At 34.7% G+C, this 11,033-nt stretch overlaps 1 non-coding gene across 1 annotated transcript; it reads left to right on the forward strand.

The window, feature by feature from the left end:
• Positions 1–3,111: 3,111 nt before the first annotated feature.
• LOC114116748 (U6 spliceosomal RNA) lies at positions 3,112–3,216 on the forward strand. The gene has a single exon (XR_003590574.1). It is a non-coding gene; the product is annotated as a U6 spliceosomal RNA (small nuclear RNA).
• Positions 3,217–11,033: the final 7,817 nt, after the last annotated feature.

Consider the following 11,033-nt stretch of genomic DNA (forward strand, 5'->3'; position numbering starts at 1 on the left):
AAGGGATAGGGTACCCACTCCAGTACTTGGGCTTCCCTTGTGGCTCTGCTGCTAAAGAATCCACCAGCAAGTGCGGGAGACCTGGGTTGGAAACATTCCCTGGAGAAGGGAAAGGCTACCCACTCCAGTATTCCGGCCTAGTGAAACCCATGGACTATATAGTCTATAGGGTCGCAAAGAGTTGGACACGACTGAGCGAGTTTCACATCACTTCACTTCCACTTGAAAAGCCCATGAAAGTGATATGTATGGTATCAGAAATTTGCTTCAAATGTTCCATAAAACATTACACTGCTAAAATGTAAGCAGTTATTTTAAATAATATCTACAGATAATCCTTTCAAATCACCTTGCACTTTCTTATAAAGTTTTAACTTTATACAAAATAATACATTTAATTTAAATTATCAAGGCAAGATTTTTCATTATTTTAACTTTTCTCCTATGGGCTATTTGCTTTTTTTCTCCATTATCACAAAGTATGGACCATGGTAAGACACAATAGAGAAACACTAGAACACTTCTTACTTTCCATTTAAGAAAAATTCACTATTTAATTTTTATTTTAAAATAAGTTTTATTTTTAGCATTAAAAGTAGTATCAATAGTCTTAATAATATCTTTTCTTCATAATCATTTCAATAATGACTGAAAAATTGTGTCCTATTTAAAAATCATCATTTCTTTTTTTATGTCATTATCAGTAAGAATCACATTGTTCTCTAAGAACATGCATCTCAACTGACAGTTAATATAGTGAAATGTAATCAGATTTTTGGTCCTACTCAAAGAACCAATATTTGTTCTGAGATTGCAATTAGAGTCCAACAGTTACATGTTGTTTATTAGTTATTCATCATCAGAATTCTCCCTTCTTTCCTCCTGCCCCCCTCTCCCTCCCTTTCTTTCTCCCATATGTCCCTTCTTTCCTTCTTTCTTTTCCCCTTTTGTATGCATGTGATGCCCAATATATATGTAGAATTTGCTATAAGTGCTGTTCAAACTGATCTTAATCATATAAATGAGTAATTAAAATATTCAATTAATTATAATGCCAAGATTAGGGAAAAAATTGGTCAGAACTTTATTTTCAATTGAAAAAATCTTCATGACCCAGATACCTATGATAGTGTGATCACTCATCTAGAGCCAGATATCCTGGAATACAAAGTCAAGTGGGCCTTGGGAAGCATCACTGAGAATAATGCTAGTGGAGGTGATGGAATTCTAGTTAAGCTATTTCAAATCCTAAAAGATGATGCTGTGAAAGTGCTGTACTCAATATGCCAGGAAATTTGGAAAACTCAACAGTGGCCACAGGACTGGAAAAGGTCAGTTTTCATTCAATCCCAAAGAAGGGAAATGCCAAAGAATGTTCAAACTACTGCACAATTGCATTCATCATCTAACACACTAGCAAAGTAATGCTCAAAATTCTCCGAGACAGGCTTCAACAGTACATGAACCAAGAACTTCCAGATGTTCAAGCTGGATTTAGAAAAGGCAGAGGAACCAGAGATCAAATTGCCAACATCTGCTCAATCATAGAAAAGCAAGAGAATTCCAGACAAACATATACTTTTTCTTTATTGATTACACCAAAGCCTTTGACTGTGTAGATCTGGAAAAACTGTGGAAAATTCTTTAAGATATGGGGATACCAGACCACCTTACTTGCCTCATGATAAACTTATATGAAGGTCAAGAAGAAACAGTCAGAACCCAACTTGGAACAGACTGATTCCAGATTGTGAAAGGAGTACATCAAGGATGTATATTGTCACCCTGCTTATTTAACCTATATGCAGAGTATATCATGAGAAATGCTGGGTTGGATGAAGCACAGCTGGAATCAACATTGCTGGGAGAAGTATCAATAACCTCAGACATGCAGATGACACCACCCTTATGGCAGAAACTGAAGAGGAACTGAAGAGATTCTTGATGAGAGTGAAAAAGCTGGCTTACAACTCAACATTCAAAACATAGGATCATGGCATCCAGTCCCATCACTTCCTGGCAAATAGATGGGGAAACAATGGAAACAATGACAGACTTTATTTTCTGGGGCTCCAAAATCACTGCAGATGGTGAAATCTGCAGCCATGAAATCAAAAGACACTTGCTCTTTGGAAGAAAATCTCTGGCCAACCTCAACAGCATATTAAGAAGCAGAGATATTGCTTTGCCAGCAAAGATCCTTCTTGTCAAAGGTTTTTTTTTTTTTTTTTTCAGTAGTCATGTATGGATATGAGAGTTGGATTACAAGGAAAGCTGAGCAAGAAAGAATTGATGCTTTTGAGCTGTGGTGTTGGAGAAAACTCTTGAGAGTCCCTTGGATTGCAAGGAGATCCAACCAGTCCATCCTAAAGGAAATCAGTCCTGAATATTTATTGGAAAGACTCATACTGAAGATTAAACTCCAATACTTTGGCCTCCTGATCTGAAGAACTGACTTATTAGCAAAGACCCTGATGCTGGGAAAGATTGAAGGCAGGAGGAGAAGGGGACAGCAGAGGATGAGATGGTTGGATAACATCACCAACTTGATGGACATGAATTTGAGCAAGCTTCTGGAGTTGGTGATGGACTGGGAATCTGGCATACTGCAGTCCATGGGGTCACAAAGAGTCAGACATGACTAAGCGGCTGAACTGAACTGAGCTGAACCGTATGACCCAGTCATTCCCCTACTGGGCATATATCAAGTGAAACAAAGTGATTATCTTGAAGTGATAGCCATACTCCCAACTCCTATAACACTACTGAAACAGATTCAGCAAGGAATCGAAAATCTGAATGGAACTCTAATGAGCAAAGAGATGTCTGACGCAGGATGCAGCATGCTTGGGGCTGGTGCATGGGGATGACCCAGAAAGATGTTATGGGGAGGGAGGTGGGAGGGGGTTCATGTTTGGGAATGCATGTAAGAATTAAAGATTTTAAAACTTAAAAAATAAAAAAAAATTAAAAAATAAAAAAGAGATTGAATTTGTAATTTTTAAAGTTTCTGAAAAAAAAAAAAAAACAAAAAAAAAACACCTAAGACCTGATAGTGATGATGGCTTCAACTGTTAAGTCTACCAGGGATTTAAGAAAGAATTAAGATCATGCTGTTTTGGCAGCACATATGCTAAAACTGGAATAATACAAAGAAGATTATCTTGCTCCCTGCAATAGGATGGCCTGCCTATTTGTTAAGTGTTCTATATTTTTCAAGAGGGAGGGGACATGTGTACTTATAGTTGATTCATTTTGATGTATGGAAGAAAGTAACATAATATTTTAAAGCAATTATGCTCCAATTAAAAATTTTAAAAAGAATTAAGGCCAATTATTTCAAATTCTTAAGAAGAAAATAATTGTAGAAAGAGAAGAAAACATTTTTGACTCCATCTATGAGGCCAACATTACTTTGATACCAAAATCAGACAAAGATATCACAAGATCTTTAAATTATAGAACACACATTTTCATGAAAAAGTACAGAAAATTCTCAACAAAATAGTAACAAGTCAAATCCCACAATATAGCAGAAAAGATTATACATCATGACCTAGTAAGATTATCTGAAAGACTCAAGGTTGAGTGAATATACAAGTATCAATCACTGTATAGCATCTTATTAATAAAATAAATACTCCCCAAATTCAGTGCCATTCTTCTCAATACTGTAGTAGGATTTCCTGCAGAAACTGACAAATTAACCCTGTCATTCACATGTTAATCGTATGATTTACATGTTAAGAAAACATTCCAGAATAAATAAAACCATTTTGAAGAATAAGAACAAACTAAGAAAGCTAAAAAATTCTGATTTCAAAACCTCTGCTAAAGGTACAATAATAAAATAGTGTTTTACTGGCATAAAAAAATAGACATATCAGTCTATGGAATAGAACTGAAAGTCCAGAAATAAACTCATATATCTATCATTAGCTGATTTTCAAAAAAATCACCGAGACAATTCAATGGGGAAAGAATAGTTTTTTCAACAAATGGTGCTAGACCAACTGTATTTCCAGATATAAAAGAAAGAAGTTGTAGTTCTATTTCACAACAAATAAAAAGTAACTCAATGTGGTCAAAGACTTTACATTTGTAAGATATCACAGTGAAAAAACTATTAGAAGAATGTATATAAGGGTAAATCTTTGTGGCTTTAGTTTAGATGGTGCTTTCTTAGATATGATTCTTAAAGCATAGCAACCCCTCTCCCACTCTGCCAAAAAAAAAAAAAAAAAAAGAAAGAAAAAAAGTAACTAGACTTCATGCATATAAAAAGTTTTTGTGATTCAAAGAACATTATCAAGAAATTGAGAAGCCACATGTAAAATGTGTGGAAATATCTGTAAATCATATATCTAATACCTTATTTTACCTTACCTTAATATCTAGTCCTTATTTTCAAAATATGTAAAGAACTCTATAAACTCGACCAAAAAGAAAATATCCAACCAAAAATGGGCAAAGAACTTTAATACACAGTTCCCCAAAGAATGTATACAAACGACCAACAAAGACAAGTACTCAGCACCCGTAGTGATGAGGGAGATGTAAAGCAAAAACATAATGACATACCACTTTACTCCTGATAGCCGTAATCAATTTAAAACTGTAAACAATTTAAAACTGCAATCAATTTAAAACTGCAATAAATTTAAAAAAGGAAAACTACAAATAATAAAACGGGTGTGGGGAAATTGGAACTGTAATGACTTGAAATTTGAAAGTAAAATTGTGCAGTTGCTTTGATAAATAGCATGTAGTTCTTCAATAGTTTAAGCATAGAATTACAATAAAAATCTGCAGTTCCATTTCTAGTTATATAATGCAGAGAACTAAAAGCACAGCCTCACACATAAATTTGTACTCAAAAATCTATAGAAATATTGTTTAAAATAGCAAAATAGGGGAGAAAAACTCAAATTTTAATTATTGAATAGATAAGCAACTATATATATATATATATATATATATATATATATATATACACACACCAAAAAATACACATGGAATATTATGCAGGCATTAAAAGTAATTCATAACTAATATATACTACTCTGTGAAAGAGCTTTGAAAGAATTATGTTAAGTGAAAGAAGCCAGCTACAAGGCTGTATAAGTTTGTTTATAGAAAATATACAGGATCTGGCAAATTAATTGATACAGAAAGTAGACTACTGGATTAACTGCTAATGAGTATGAAATGTACTTTGGGTTGATCAAAATATTCTTGAATTAGGTAGTTGTGAAGGTTCAAAACTTTGTGAACACACTAAAAAGGCTGAATTGTATAATTAATTAGATGAATTTTGTTTAGATTATATCTCAATAAAAAGGCATAAACATATTAAAATGTGTGGACAGAGAACACCACACAGATACAAAACCAAATAAAACTAGAATTGCAGTACCAGTACCAGACAGAGTAGACTTCAGAAGAAGAAATATTATTAGACATAAAGTAAATATTTTAAAATGACAAAGTATACATTATCTAACAAACATAAAACCCTAATGTTTACCTTCACAAAAGAATTTCTAACATATGAAACAAGAAATGAAAGAAGAAACAAACTGAATAAATACATTTCAACATCCAACAGTACTTTTTAGGTAACTAATAAAAATCAGCAGAAAAATGGCAATGTATGGGTGAGCTGAAAAACAATATTTATGAAATTACTTAATTGCATAATGGAATATTCTACCCAACAGCAGAATATACATTCTTCTCAAGTGTGTATGGAACAGTCACCAAAATAGCTTACATAACTGGACACATAATAAACCCTTTTACAAATTTAAAAGACTACAAATAATACAAAGAATTTTCTCAGATCATACAATTTAAGATATAACTAAATATATGGAAAATACCAAAACTTTTCAATATTTGGAAAATGTTATAATCATAAATAGCACATGTGTCAATGATAGAATCTCTAAAAAATCTAAAATACAGTCTAAATTGAATAAAATATGAAACACTGCATGTAAAATTGTCAGAAGCACCTAAGCACCTAAAGCAGTACATAGAGATACATATATAGCATCAAATGCTTATATAACTATAGACAAAAGTTCTTACTTAAATCATTAATGTACACTTCCACAGTACTTATCATAAGTAAAAAGAGCAAAACCAAACAAATCAAGTGGAAAGAAAGGAATAAGTTTAATAGCACAAAGCAGTGAAACTGAAAAGAGAAAAACAGTAGAGAACATCAATGAATCCAGATATTATTCTTTTTAATAAAAAGTTAATAAAAGTGATACAACTCCAGTCAAACTGAACAAGAATGAAAAAAATAAATATTATCCTAGATCCCCAAATCATTAAAAAGATAACTAGGGGTTAATATAAAGTATATGCACACAAATTCCATAATTTAAATGAAATAGACCAATCCCAAAATAAAAAAAAAAATAATAACAATGATGGTGTGATCACTCACCTTGAGCTAGACATCCGGGAGTACAAAGTCAAGTGGGCCTTAGGACGGATCACTATGAATAAAGCTAGGGGAGGTGATAGAATTCCAGCTGAGCTATTTCAAATCTTAAAAAATGATGCTGTTAAAGTGCTGCACTCAATATGCCAGCAAATTTGAAAAACTCAGCACTGGCCACAGGACTGGAAAATATCCATTTTCATTCTAATCCCAAAGAAGGGCAATGCCAAAGAATCTTCAAACTGCAACACAGTTGTACTCATCTCACACCTTAGCAAAGAATGCTCAAAATTCTCCAAAGTAGACTTCAATAGTATGTGAATCAAGAATTCCTAGATGTTCAAACTGGATTTAGAAAATTCAGAGGAACCAGAAATCAAATTGCCAACATCCACTGGATCATGGAAAAATCAAGAGAATTCCAGAAAAACATATACTTCTGCTTTATTGACTATGCTAAATCCTTTGACTGTGTGGATCACAACAAACTATGGAAAATTCTTAAAGAGACGGGAATAACAGTCCAATTTACCTGCCTCCTGAGAAATCTGTGTGCAGGTCAAGAAGCAATAAATAGAGCTGACATTGACCAACAGATTGCCGGGAGAAATATCAGTAACCTCAGATACGCTTTATTTTGTCACCTTGGTTACATACAGTGTACATCATGCTGAATGCAGGGCTGGATGAAGCACAAGCTAGAATCTCAACTTCCAGGAGAAATAACAATAGCTTCAGATACGCAGATGACAATACCCTTATGGAAGAAAGTGAAGAGAACTGAAGAACCTCTTGATGAAAGGGAAAGAGGAGTCAGTAAAAGCTGGCTTAAAACTCAACATTCAAAAAGTGAAGACTGTGGCATCTGGTCCCATCACTTCCTGGCAAATAAATGGGGAAACAATGGAAACAGTGACAGACTTTATTTTCTTGGGCTCCAAAATCACTGCAAATGATGACTCCAGCCATGAAATTAAAAGACTCCTGCTCCTTGGAAGAAATGCTATGACCAATCTAGACAGCCTATTAAAAAGTAGAGACATTACTTTACCAAAAATTGTCTGTATATTTAAAGCTGTGGTTTTTGCAGTAGTTGTGTATGGATGTGAGAGTTGGGCCATTAAGAAAGCTGAGCACCAAAGAATTGATGCTTCTGAACTGTGGAGTTGGAGAGAACTTTCGAGAGCCCCTTGGACATGAAGGAGATCAAACCAGTCACTCCTGAAGTAAGTCAGTCCTGAATATTCATTGGAAGGACTGATGGTGAAGCTCCAATACTTTGGCCACCTGATGCAATGAACTGATTCATTCGAAAAGACCTTGATTCTGGGAAAGATTGAAGTCTGGAGATGAAGGGGACAACAGAGGATGAGATGGCTGGATGGTATCACTGACTCAGTGGACGTGAGTTTGAGCAAGTCCAGCAGTTGGTGATAGACAGGGAGCCTGGAGTGCTGCAGTCCATGGAGTTGTAAAGAGTCAGACATGACTGAGCTACTAAACTGAACTGAAGTGACCAAAATATAATCAAGATAATCCTATTATACAAAGCATGCACAATTAGGAAAGAAGTATTTCTTCAATAAATGATATTGGAAAAATTGTTTGTCCACCTGTAAAACAGTGATACAGGAACTTTATTAACATTAAATTAAGAAAAAAAGTAATCTCTATATATTCAACACTTAAAGAAGAGATGAAGCTGCAAACTGCTAGAAGAAATTATAAGAAAAAAATCCTTTTGTCATATCTTTTGTATATAATCATGGAAGTATATGCAGTGAAAACTAATATTGGCAAATCAAAGTGCATTGAACTAAAAATTTCAGCAGTGGCCACAGGACTGAAAAAAGTGAGCTTTCATTACAATTGCAAAGAAGGGCAATGGCAAACACAGTTCAAATTACCATATAATTGTACTCATTTCACATACGAGCACGGTTATTGTCCAAATCCTCAAGGTAGGCTTTAGCAGTACATAAACTGAGAATTTCCATGTATATAAGTTGGCTTCAAAGTGTCAGAGGTACCAGAGGTCAAAGTGCCAACATTCATTGGATCATGGAGAAAGCAAAGGGTTTCCAGAAAAACATATACTTCTATTTCATTTACAACACTAAAGCTTTAACTGTGTGGATCACAACAAATGGTGGAAAATTCTTAAAGAGATGAAAGTGCCAGATCACCTTACCAGTCTCCCAAGAAATCTGTATGCAGGTCAAGAAGAAAAAGTTAGAACTAGACATGGCAAAAGGGATGGTTCAAGATTGGGAAAAGACTACGTCAAGTCTGCATTTTGTTACCCTACTTATTTAACTTATATGCAGAGTGCATCATGAGAAATACCAGGCTGGATGAATCAAAAGCTGCAATCAAGACAGCCAGGAGAAATATCAGTTACCTCAAATATGCAGTTGTTACCACAATTCTGGCAGAAAGTGAAAAACAATGGTCTCTTATTGAGGGTGAAAGAGGAAAGTGGAAAAGACAGCTTGAAACTCAACATTCAAAAACTAATATCATGACATCCAGTCCCATGACTTCATGGTGAATATTAATAGAAGGGGTAAAAGTGGAAACAGTGGCACATTGTGTTTTCTTGGGCTTCAAAATCATTGCAGCCATGAATTTAAAAGACACGCTCCTTGGAAGAAAAGCTATGACCAACCTATACAGCATATTAAAAAGCAGAGACATTACTTTGCTAACAAAGGTCCATATAGTCAAAGCTATGGTTTTTCCCGTAGTCATGTATGGATGTAAGAGTTGGTCCAAAAAGAAGGTTGAACACCAAAAAATTGATGCTTTCCAATTGTGCCGACTCTTGAGAATCCCTTGAACAGCAAGGAGATCAAACTAGCCAATCGTAAAGGAAATCAACCCTGAATATTCATTGGAAGGACTGTTACTGAAGCTGAAGGTCCAATACTTTGTCCACCTGATGTGAAGACCTGACTCATTGGAAAACAACCCTGAGGCTGGGCAAGATTTAAGGCAAAAGAAGAAGGAGGTGGCAGAAGATGAGATGTTTAGATAACATTACTCAATGGATATGAAATTGAGTGAAATTTGAGAGACAGTGGAGGATAGAGGAAACTGATGTCCATGGGTCCCAAAGAGTCAGACACAGCTTAGCAACTGAACAACATTTCTGTATAGCAAAAAAAAAAAAAAAAAAAAGAAGAAGAAGAAGAAGAAGAAGAAAGAAAGAAAAAAATCAAGAAAGAAACAACCTATGTAATGGGAAAATATTTCACATATGTATATATAGTATATATATATTTATATACACATAATTAAGTTTCCTTCTTTCTTAAGGCTCAACAATAGTTGATTGCATATTGTGGCAAAATGGATAAAACTGGATATCACTATGCCAAATGGAATAAGCCAGACACAGAGAGACAAATACTTTTTATTCTTACCTAGATGTGGAATATACAAAAGTCAGACTCAGAAGCAGAGAGTAGGATGTTGCTTACCAGGGTCTAGAGGGTGAAGAAAATGGGGATAATATTGGTCAAAGGGCAAAAAAAAAAAAGGTCAAGTATGTAATAGGAAAATATTGGCAAGCCAAGTATCTCTTTAGCAGTTCATATTCAAAATAAATAAACAACAATAACAGACAGGAAAACAAACAGCCTGATTTTAAAATGGGCATGCAACCTAAATACATATTTTTTGGTTAATATCTAAAATAAATGTATTTTAACAAAATATATTTAGTAACATACAGAAAAGATTCCAGGAGGAACTTCTGAAGATATGATGAACTATATCATGATGACTGTCATTAACCACAGTTCACTGTACACGTGAAACTGGCTGAGTAGACCTTAACTGTTCTAACAAAAAGGGTACTATGGAAACGGATGGATATTTTAACTAGCTTGAATGTTGTAAACATTTCACAATGCATATATATGTAAAAACATCACATGGTATACCTTAAGTATATTCAATTTTTGCCTATATCACAATAAAGCTGGGGAAAAGAAAGGTAATCTTTTTAAAGAAAGTGAATTTGTAATTATATCTTTCAATAAACAAAGCATCAGATATAAGATGTTTCCTGGGTAAATTGTATCAAACATTTAAAAAAAAAAAACCAAAATAATATCATCTCTTCCTGAAAAAGAGGAGGGAAAACTGCCCAACTCATTGTGCATCCAGTGTTATCTGAATAACCAAATGAATAAAGACATTACAAGAAACATAAACTACAGATCAATAACCCTCATGAGTATGAATGCAAAATTATTCACCAGTCATTCAGTTCAGTTCAGTTCAGTCGCTCAATTGTGTCCGAATCTTTGCGATCCCGTGAATCGCAGCACGCCAGGCCTCCCTGTCCATCACCATCTCCCGGAGTTCACTCAGACTCACGTCCATCGAGTCGGTGATGCCATCCAGCCATCTCATCCTCTGTCGTCCCCTTCTTCTCCTGCCCCCAATCCCTCCCAGCATCAGAGTCTTTTCCAATGAGTCAACTCTTCGCATGAGGTGGCCAAAGTAATGGAGCTTCAGCTTTAGCATCATTCCTTCCAAAGAAATCCCAGGACTGATCTCCTTCAGA

This window comes from Ovis aries, chromosome 10 (assembly GCF_016772045.2).
Source record: "Ovis aries strain OAR_USU_Benz2616 breed Rambouillet chromosome 10, ARS-UI_Ramb_v3.0, whole genome shotgun sequence".
Taxonomy (NCBI): Eukaryota; Metazoa; Chordata; class Mammalia; order Artiodactyla; family Bovidae; genus Ovis; species Ovis aries.